The following is an 11263-nucleotide window of genomic DNA, read 5'->3' as shown; positions in this document are numbered from 1 at the left end:
AAATAATCTATAGATTATTATTATATCTAATTACATTAAAATCTATGTGAGGTTTTTCTATTTGCTTTGTCATACATTTAGTGGAGTTCCTGAAACATATTCTCCATGGCTAAGGTTATGCGTGTGTTCTTAGTTCCCTGTATAAGCTGGCTTTCCTGACAACTATATAAGATGCCTATTAAACTCATTGTAGGCAGGAGTATAAAACACCAAAGTAGTTGGGTGGCATGCTAACGTCACACAACAACACAAATGAAATCAGTATGTGCTCTTACAAGATTGATACAGAATTCTCTATCAATGATCATGGTTATCAAGTCTCTACCATGGAAAAAGTTCAGTGCACCAAGTCACTTTGTCCCAACAGACAACTCTACAAATATTGTGTTGCTTTAATGGTACTTTTATTTATTCTTGAGAATTTTATAGACACAAAATAGAACATGATCACACACACTGCTGATTTCTCCCCCTTTGGATCCTCCTAAATCTCCCACATCTTGTCCCCTTCCCAACTTTATTTCCTCATTTTTTAGATTCACTTATTTTATCATTATATTTATATGTATGTGTGTATGTGTGTGCACACTTGATTATACACATGAGCACCACATACAAGCATATACTTGCAGAAGGCAGACAAAGGCATTTGAGGCCCTGGAAATGGGGTTAACAGGTGATTATGATCCACCCAATGATGGAGCTAGAAAGTGAACCCAGGTCTTCAGAAAGAATATTTTAATATGTACTCTTATCCACTGAGCCTTCTCTCTAGGTTCCCCATTTTTTGTTCACCCACTAAGTCCAATGAGTGATGCCCATGTGCATATGTTTATGAGACCTTCCATTGGAGGATGAAAAGTCTAGAGGCCGCACAATAGGAAACAAAACGTTTTTGCTTTTCTCTAGCTGCTAACAAGAAATTTTATACCTTCTGTAAGGGATAGGGCCTAGAGAACATCTCCTCTACCTTTGCCTAATATTTGGCTTACTTGAACTTATAAAGATCTTGTGCAGGTAACCACAAATGTTGTGAGTTTGGGAGTGTTATAGCCAACTTATACCCTGAAAACAACACTTCATAGTATTTATTCCTGTCATCTAGCTCTTACATTTCTGTTTCTTCCTTCTGAGATGTCATGGTGGTGATGATGGTAGTTGTAGTTGTAGCAGTTGTGGTGGCAGTGGTGGCAGTGTTGGTGGCATTGACAGTGACGGTGATGGTGTGAAAGATATCTATTAGTCTCAGCACTCTGAACAGTTATGCATCTTTCCACTGTCTGCTTCCTGTTACAAAAAGAAACTTCTCTGGACAATACTGAGAATGACTCATATCTGTGTGTATAAACAAATATTCAGAAAGCAATTTGACAACATGACAATTTAGCAAAAAATATTAGAAAGTTCTACCCTAGGGTCTATACCTAGTTATTCATGGGCATTTGACTAGAAATTACTGTATCAGGCACGAAAATTTTTCCACTTTGGAGCAGGCTTCAAATCCAATGAGAATGCAGATGTTACCCATAACAATTGTATCACAATTACAACAGTTGGCATATTTTGCCTTGTAGATTGGTATTGTAACATGCAAGGTATAGCACTAGGTAAATCCACTGATATCCTCTATCTCCCTCCTCCAGCCTATAGAATGGTATTGACAACACTTAGAAGTAGATTTCTTACCTCAATCTAATATTAAAAAATCCATTCCAGACATGACACAGAATTCACCAGAGTTCCTGTACCACCTGTTATTTGGCCCACCAGGATGTGAGAACCCACCATTTCACATGCCTGCCATCATAAATCCCACTATGCTATTCTTGCCTTGATGGAAGAAAAACTCTCTGAATCTGTGAGTCAGAAAAAAACTTTCCCAACTAAGATATTTTTATTGAGTGGTTGGTCATAATGTTGAAAATATTGTTTAAATTTAGTTTTGCTGTGAAATATAGTGTTTTCTCCCTCTATGGTGATTGAAAATTTTGCTGGCCATATTAATTGGGCTGATATCTGTGGTCTCTTAGGGTGTGCATGACATCTGCTCTGGACCTTCTGTCTTTCATAGTCTCTGTTGAGAAGTCACGTGTGATTCTCAGAGGTATGCTGTTATGAATTACTTGGCCTTTTCCTCTTTCAGCTTTTATTTTTCTTTGGTATGTAGGTTTAATATTTTTATTATTCTGTTCCTTGGAGCAAGTAATCTTCTCTTTCTTCTATTCATATTATTTTTAGGTTGCCCTTTTTTTCATGGCATCCTTGACTTCTTGTATGTTTGTGTCAGGAATTTTTTTTGATTTAATATTTTCTTTTACAGATGTATTGATTTCTCCAATTATATCATCTGTGCCTGAAATTCTCTCTCCATCTCTTGTATTCTCTGAGTGATGCTTACCTCTATGGTTCCTGTTCTCTTTCCTAAGTTTTCCATCTCCAGGATTTTTCTTGATTTATGTTTTCTTTATTGATTTTATTTCTATTTCCAGGTCTTTAACCATTTTATTCACTTCCTTCACCTTTTTGATTGCATTTTCCTATATGTCTGTGAAGGCCTCTATTTTTTAAATTGTATTTTCCTGTGTTGGAGGGATTTATTAATTTTCTCTGTGAAGGCCTCTAGTTGTTTGATTTTATTTTCCTGTATTTCTATGAGGAATTTATTAATTTCCTCTTTAAATGCCTCTAACATCTTCATAAGCATATATTTAAAGTCATCTTCTGTGTTTCAACTGCACTGGGCTATCCAGTGTTTGCTGTGGATTCTGGTAGAATCATGTTGCCCTGGTTTTTGTTGATTGTGTTCTTATTCTGGTCTTTAGTCATCTGATTGTCCCTGGCTAGTTGACTTTTTGTTCCTGGAACTTGCTTGGCTTCTTTGGCATGTCATGGGCTGGGGGGTGATTATTCTCCCACAGCCAACAGCTGTGCTTTGTTGGTTGTGTTTCAGTTGAACCTATAGGCACGGGAATAAGTGTGTGGGTTTATAACCTGTGTTATCTAGGGAGGTCCAGCAGGTCTAATCAAGAGAGTCAGCAAAGCCTTGAGCAACAGGGTGGATTTGCATGTCTCCAGAGCCTGGAGTTATTTTCAGGATGGAGTGGTAAGTCGTCGGGGAGCCTGAAGTGGCATCCTGGGTGCCTGGAAGCCAGAATCCCCTCTCCTCTCCTCTCAGGGGGAACACAAATGGACACTGGTGCTTTGCAGTCAGCAGCATGGTGGCTTGCTTGCCCGGCAGACACTGGCACTCACACTCAGATGGAAGCCATCATATTGGAAGCGGGACCCTATATGCTTATTGTCCAGTCAGTCTCCACAAGGGAACTGTGGGCCTGAGGCTAGGACCTTGTCCCGGGTATACAGGAGTTGTCCTTGGAGGTGGGAGGGGTCTGGGGTTTGGATGCTGGAGCCATGCATTTCTGGAACCTGAGTAGGCAGAAAGCACTGGGTGACAGAAGCCCAAATATATATGAGACTCTTGGACCTGGGAAATGACCATGGTACAGGGGAGCCAGGGAGGGGGCGATTCTCCAACTCTGGCATTCTGGAGTCAGCAGCCAGGTCTTTAACTCAATCCACAGTCTCTGATCTCCTGCCACTCAGATACTAGTACAAGCACTGGGTACCAGCATCTTGTGTATCCTCATTAAACATTCTTAATCTCCATAAGAAGGTTCAGAATTCTGCCTGCCTAAAAGTAGGCAAGCTTAGATGTAGGTAGAGGCGGTGGCCAAACTCTGCCAAGACAGGGTAAACAAGTCCTCAATAGTTGCTGCCTCACAAATATGTCTGTCAGATATATTGGGCCAGAAGGCTGATGCTCCTTATGTGCCATGTTTATAACGCTCAAATTCCCCCCACCCACACTTCTTCCCATAATTTCATGACTTTGTTGTGGTCACACTGTTCACTTGAACCCTTTTAAAATTTCTGTGCCAAAACAGATATTTTAGTTGCCATCGGTCAATTTGTGGAGGCAGGGGGTTACTGCTATGATTTCTATTAATCTTGAACACTTTTTCTCACATGCATTTGTGATGATTGCCCACAGATGTTTTAGTGGCAGAAGACATTTTGGGGTCATTTCTGATGTACATGTAAGATAGGCAACATTATTGATTTAGAGTTTCATAGAATTTCTGATATTGCTCTCATCACATTCATGTGGTCTGGATGGTGTATGCAAGTCACATGATCTAAAATTGCATCAGCATTTTCCCTTAAGAGAGTGTTCATTTATTTGTTCAGTCTTTTTCTTATCCTTACTTATATTTCTAGAGTTCTTGATTTCAACAGCATTTGCTTTGTTTTAATGTAGAGTATTATGGGGAGGACCATGTGAAAAAACAACTTGGCCCCCAGGTGGTAGGATTACTGTGTGGAGAGGTGGATATTTGGGAAAGGTCATAATTGGAGAAAATGGCTGGTGAGAGGCATGCCGGTAAAGTCCTGGGTTCTTTGTCTTTTCTTCATTTCTATCTACTACGAACTGGAAAATGTCCATCTCACCAAAATGCTCTCAGGATCCTTATTACAAGAAATGACCATGCTGAATATCCTGACACGAGAGCCCAAATTGATCTTCATAAAGAAAACCTTACTCTTCCAGGAATTTTTTCCCCATATAAGAACATTTTAATACTGAAAATTGTTTCCAGAAAGGTGTGTTCATTGTTGGGATAAGCCTTCCTCTGTGGTTATTAAACATTTTCAGAAAGAATTTGGAAGTTTTAGAGATGATAGTAATACAAACCGTGGAGTGTTATAAGCTCAGTTAATAATCCACTGGGAGCTCAGAAGACCGTATTATGAGTAGACATAAGGATAGTGAAGGTTGGGCATGAACAGTGTAATGAGCATGTCACCTATAGATGGGATAGTGCATGCTCTAGCGTCCAAAGAACATGTCTGCATGGTATATATTCTAACATTTTATGGCTGGCTGATTGGAAAGTTTATGAAATAATGTGTCTAATGTAGAAAATTAGAAGTGAGTCTAGAATTGAGTTCATGATATAGAAATTATGCCTATTTTTTTTCCTTTCCTTTTCTTTTCTTTTTTCTTTCTTTTTTTTGCCAAGTTTACAATTGAAGTGAAAGGAGAAAGCCAGAAGAGAAAGTATTGGATGTTTGTAGTTTGGTCAGAAATATTTGTAAATTTTGGGCTTATGAAGTCCCGGTTTCAGAAAATGTTAGATGAAACAAAAACACTCCGTGTGAATTACACTAGGGTTACAGGAGCAATGTCTATAGTACAACTTGGGACTTGACCATGTGACACCAGTCAGAAGTTCAAGGCTTGGAGGTGGGAAACTTACCCAAATACCCCTTTATAAAGAGTACATCGAGACTTATGACACAGGCACAACCATTTGGGAAATTGTCCCCTTAAGTGTGCTTTTACGATATTCCACTACCCACCCACGTCCTCAGAATTTGTAGACACAATACATGTGAGCCTAGCCATACTTGAAGTTGTTGGAAAAAATTGATGCCATTAATTTGATGATAGTTTTGCAGACATGTTGAACACAGGTGGTGAAATGTGATGGACTCTTCCATTCAGATTTCAACGGAAAACCTGGGAGGCTAGACAGGCATATAAATTCATAACGCACGTAGCAACCCTTTAACAGTGTGGCTTGTCTAACTGGGATGATGAAACCTAAAACACAATAAAGATAAAAAGCCATGGACAATGGCAGCAGCATGGAAATGTATAGAGGGTAAATTTGAAGCCTGGAGTGAATCCAGATCAAGAGAAACACCCTGTTCATGTGGGCTACACTATAAAATATAGCCCACAGTTTCATGTATTGAGCTTGATCCTCAGTTGGTGTTCCTAACTTGAAAGGTGAGGTTGTGAGAGAAAGTGGATAACGGGTCCATGTCTATATGTAAGGTTGTGTTATACCAAGCCCTAATATCTGCTCATTATTTATAGTCTCACTGTTACAGAGTGCTGATTCTTCTTCGCCACCAGTGCCTGCCTCCATAACATACTGCACAAGTATATAAAGTCAAGTGATGTTACACTCAATCCTCTAAAACCAAGAGCTCAGGTTAGTCTTTGCTCCCTTTTTATGCCAAGCAGTCTTCATAGAGCTACAAATTTGGTTGCCAGATATTTTATGATTTCCTTGATGCATACTCAGACTCAATACTGCCTTTCTTCTGTACCATGTGGCTAATACTAGTGTTAGCTAGTACATTCAATAACAGATGACTACTTCACAGATATTCAGAGTTATAAGCTTATAATGAAAGAAGAGAAGTTTATAATGTAAGATTACATACGTACGAATATAATTTTATGTAGCAGTTTTCTATTTCTCACATACATTCCTTTCTAACTTAAGAATGGCTTAGCTAATAACTCAGGGAAGATAGATTGCTAATATCTTCCCCAAAATTTGAGTGTTTGTGGAAAGGCACATGAGAGGAAATTAAGGAAGGAAAGGCTGTATATGGCATGATTATTACCCATAGCTTATCCTAAGTTTGTAGTGAGAATTGGGATCAAACAGGAGAGTAGAATGGTGATATATTTTTATGATTTTAGTTGCCCAGAAACTTTTGCAGTCATAGACCAAAGGATAATGTTTCTTCTTGAGGTGGAAGAAGACCTGTTTGTCTAAGAGGTAGTGGCACTGCAGGCACAAAGGATCTAAGTGCTACAGAGTAACGGAAGCTTGCATCTAGATCATTAGGAAAACTCTGGCATTTCATCCATTGTGTAAAAGGATCAGACTCCATTTAAGGGAACTTGTGTGTGGGATCAGCATGAAGCTGTGTTTGAAGCCCAAGATGTAGTGGAAATCTATAGTCACGGAGGTGCCAGGAATATGGCTCATCTGGTGAGACAAGCTGATATATTTGAGTTACACCTGCCTGGGAGAGGAGGAATATGGACTGTGGGTGGTAAGGCCACAGGGTGGGACTGTCGAAGTCTCTTGGAGCTAGTGATATCAGCATGTGTTCCAGACACTTCACATTAAAAAAGAAAACCATCCTAATTTAATGCTTATTCTTCAGAGTCATGGTTTTGCTTTGATTCACTCTTCCCTTTCTATTCCTATCATTTGCCATGGAGATGTCCTTTTGGACTGTTGCATTTTGGAAGTGTGTTACTCCTTGTGAATTTTCAGGAGTTTCATAGGCAGCTGTACTACTTTGTGTCTAGTAGAGGTTTTGGACTTGTGCTTTTGGTCACTTGGAACTGTAACGATAGTGAAGACTAATGAGAAACATACTTGTGTCTTGAAGCTGGAGTCTGCGAGTTTTCTTTTCATATCCACCTGAGCTGCCTCAGACATTTTTCTTCTTTTCCGTTTTGCTGAGAATATAATTTCTGTTCTAAACTTTTCTGTTTGTTCCACTGTGCTTTGACAGAAGCCCACTGTGTCCTTACTGTTCTTTGCTTATCCTGGTTAATCACAGGAAGCCTGTGTAGGATCTTCTATAACAAATATTTAGTTTGGTGGCCATTGGGTGGTCGTTTGGGTGGTTATTGGAGGGAAGCAGGTGAAAAAGCATGACTGTGTCTCACTCTACAGGTTGAAGAGTAGAGCGACATTCTGAAAACTTAAATGATTTATAGTTTTTTGTTTGTTTTTCCACATGGCTTTAATGTGTAGACAATCTGGTCTTGATTTAGGGTTTGAGTGAGAGAAGGTGACTCAGTGGCCAAAGCTTAGGAAACAAAAGGTATTTAAAAATAATTCTTCAACCACTTTAGAGATGGCTCAGAGGTAAATAACATATTCTGTCTTCCAAAGGACCAGTGTTTGTTTTCCAGTGGCTGTTTCAGGCATCTCTCAAATCTCTGGACCTGCTCTTCTTTCTTCTATAGGTACCTTGCTCCCTAATATCAAGCAAGAACTAGACTTGTACAAATATAAAAGTAGAGAAAATATTTTTATTTAAAGCTTATTCAGGCATAGAAAGAAAAAGAAATGGATCAAGACCAGATGATTTATGGAGGGTAAAAGACTCAATTGGTGGCCATGGTCTCCTCAATCCAGCTCAGGTAGTTGCAGACCTTGGTGTAGACACCAGGATTGCCTCTCTTTGCACAGACTGAACCCAGGAGACAATGCCCTGGATCTCCCCATTGCAGATGACAGGACCACTGGAGTCACCCTGCTCAGAGAGAAAAGACAAATACTATAGGCTTATATTGAGGTGAGTGAATGGAACCCAAGATGCTTCCCCACTATCATGGAGGCAGGGAAGCAGGTCCTGACACTCTGAGGAGAACTGCAGATCCCCCACATATCTAATCATAACTAGTTACACCCTTGTCCATCCTTTCTCCAAACCCTTGTGCTTCCTTTGCTGGTATATAACGCCAGGAAATGGTGAGGGCTGGCTGGGGTATTTTGTTCTTCTTATTGTCCTTCCAGAGTGGTCATAACCCACAAAGCAGTTTCACAGAATTTTAATTTTATCTACAATTTTCATGCTGTCTTCTGTACTTATTTTACCATTGAGACTATGCATAAGTGTTACAACGAGAAAAACCTGTTTTCACTCATGGGTCTCATCTCATCTCACAGGAAGTCCTCCAGACAGATATACATGCTTCTCAGCCAAGTAGGATACTGAAGGTGATAGAGAGAGACTAATTTTTGGAGAAGGAGTCAAGGAACACTCACATCACAGGAGTCCATTCCACCCTCCAGGAAGCCCAGGCAGAACATGTTGCTGGTTATCTTGCCTGGGTAAGAGTTTCTGCAGGAACTGGCAGAGAGGATAGGGGCTTCCAGACACTGAAGGCGTGCTGGATATTTTTCTGTTGAGAGTGAAAGTGGACAATCTCTCTCAATAACTTCTTGGAAATTTTTAACTCTCTCTTCTCTGTACTTTACCCCATCTCAGTCTTTAATGTTGCCAAAAACTGACACGTTGGATGTATTTTTTTTTTTTTTTACTTAATGAGCTTTTATTTCTATGACAGTGCTGCCGGTGGTCTAGGATCTCAAATGCGGGAGCAGTCCTGCTCTACCAGATGAAAACTTCAGGCATCTGCCAATCAATGATGATCAATTCTATTTGTCACTTGAGTTTTGGTTCTTTCTGCATCACTCTTCACAGCAGTTATAACTGCATCATGCCAATATCTGTCCCAGAGTAAGAATTTGGACTACTAAAACAGTTCTACAACTTTAGTGCTTGTATACCAGGAATTTATATCCATTGACACTTACTATAAGGTTCATAGTATTTCCCCCACCAGACACAAGGCACCAAGCACCTGCAGATGCACAGGATCTGGGCAGAGAGACTGTGGACACTCGGGAGCCCAGGAGGGCAGGGGACTTCAGTTTAATCAGCATGATGTCATTGTCCAGAGTATCCTTGTTGTACTTGGGGTGGCGGATGATCTTTTGTGCATCAATTAACTGTTCATCACCCTCCAGGACATGAGTATTGTGTTCTCCAAGGTGAACCTGGACTCTCCTGCATTAACAGAAAGAAAATCTCTAAGTATCTCACTTAAGATTTTTACTCTCCAAACTCAAAGTTCAGAACATAAAAACACAAGCACCATCTACTTAAAGAATCCAATCCTATTAGGAGCATTCAGTTAAGGTAATAGCACACCCTACCAGCAATGTGCAGGTAGTGGATTCCTAGGCTATTGGCCATCTCCTTGGCGGTGGCACTAGAACACTGATGGGCCTTAAAGCACAGGAATCTGAGTGTTGTTCCCTTACCTTTTATAGCAGTGAGCTGCAGACAGGACCCATTGGTCACTGATGAGGGAGCCCCCACACTGATGGCCAGTGCCATCATTCAAAGACACCTGGTAAGGAACAGAATGCTTCTGACAGGTGTAGCCTCCAACAATTTTGTCATCACCATCATTAGCAGGGAGAGCAACTGGGGGAGAATTTTGTATCTGTAGCATAAGAAGACTTGTCTCAAATTAGTCTTCCATATGAAGTTTGTACAGATCAATGAGAAAAAGACATGTGTCTTTTTGTTCAGTAAAATATGCTTGCAGTAAATTATAACATTATATTCTATTTTTATCATATGCTCTTTTGGTATTAGAAGACAAAATCTAAATTTAAAAATGAATTTTAATTATTATTTTTTTGTTCTGTGTGTATGTGTGTGTGTGTGTGTGTGTGTGTGTGTGTGTGTGTGTGAGAGAGAGAGAGAGAGAGAGAGAGAGAGAGAGAGAGAGAGAGAGAGAGAGAGAGAGAGAGAGAGAGACTGTTCTTGTAAAGGTCAAGACAACAGTTGTGTTGACTCCATCGGTTGACCACAAGGGTCTCAAGTTCAGATCTTGGTAGTAGGCACCTTTATCTGTAGAGGCATTTGACAACCCCGTTGCTCTACTTTCAAATTTACTGTTTAAATTGAATATTTATCTTACTACCTAACACATACAAAAGATTGGATTATTTAGGTTATCTGGCACAAGTTATACACATCATTCAACCACAACACTATTTCCTTTCCTAATCTTTTGTTTTGTTCTTGTTACTTTGGTATATTAATTATTGTGATATGTCTATTGATTCACTGAATACTTGCAAAGAAATTTTTATTTCTTTTAGAAAATTTTATCCATGTTTGTAAATTATTGCAACTATATCAACCCCCAAGATTCCTTATAAAGATAGTAATGAATCTTTATGATCCATTCATTTCAGTAGTTAAACATACTGGTTGAAGTTTTCAAGAAGGAAGAGAGATGTACATGTTCAACACCCATATGTATTGAGAGAACTTAGTTTTAGTTTAGTTGTAGTAACCTAGAAAACGCATGTCATTTCTTGTTTATTGGAATGTTGTGTTTATACAAGACTGATTTCATTTGTTACAGACTTTGTGTAACAATTTAAGAATTTTTTCCATTAAGTAATAACATAACTTTTCCAATTTTAAAAACCTTGTTACAATAATAAGACTTTTGATCTTCCATGGAATCAATATTTAATGTTTCACGCCCCTTCTTAGAGCTAATAATAATCCCAGTTATTCATACTTCTTCATATAGAGGTGAAGACACCTCTCTGTTTATTCAATCCTGACTTTTTCTCAACTAACCCACAGAATACATAAATGTAGTAAATAGTGTTGGCTGGCCACTTTAAGCTCCTTGCACATGGAGTATATATTCAATGGCTTTTACTGTTTTTCCACTGACAAAGTACAAACTTGAGTGCATGATAGGCACATGATAAAAATGTCCTTTGAAAGACTCACCAGCAGCTCACAGGAGAGCAAAGAAGATGAAGATATTCAT

At 39.3% G+C, this 11263-nt stretch overlaps 1 pseudogene; it reads right to left on the bottom strand.

The window, feature by feature from the left end:
* Positions 1–7993: 7993 nt before the first annotated feature.
* Positions 7994–11263, bottom strand: LOC127194213 (trypsin-4-like; annotated as a pseudogene).

The sequence above is a fragment of the Acomys russatus genome, chromosome 10 (assembly GCF_903995435.1).
Source record: "Acomys russatus chromosome 10, mAcoRus1.1, whole genome shotgun sequence".
Classification (NCBI taxonomy): Eukaryota; Metazoa; Chordata; class Mammalia; order Rodentia; family Muridae; genus Acomys; species Acomys russatus.
Note: the sequence above shows the minus strand (reverse complement) of the source record. Positions and strands in the feature narration are given on the sequence as shown.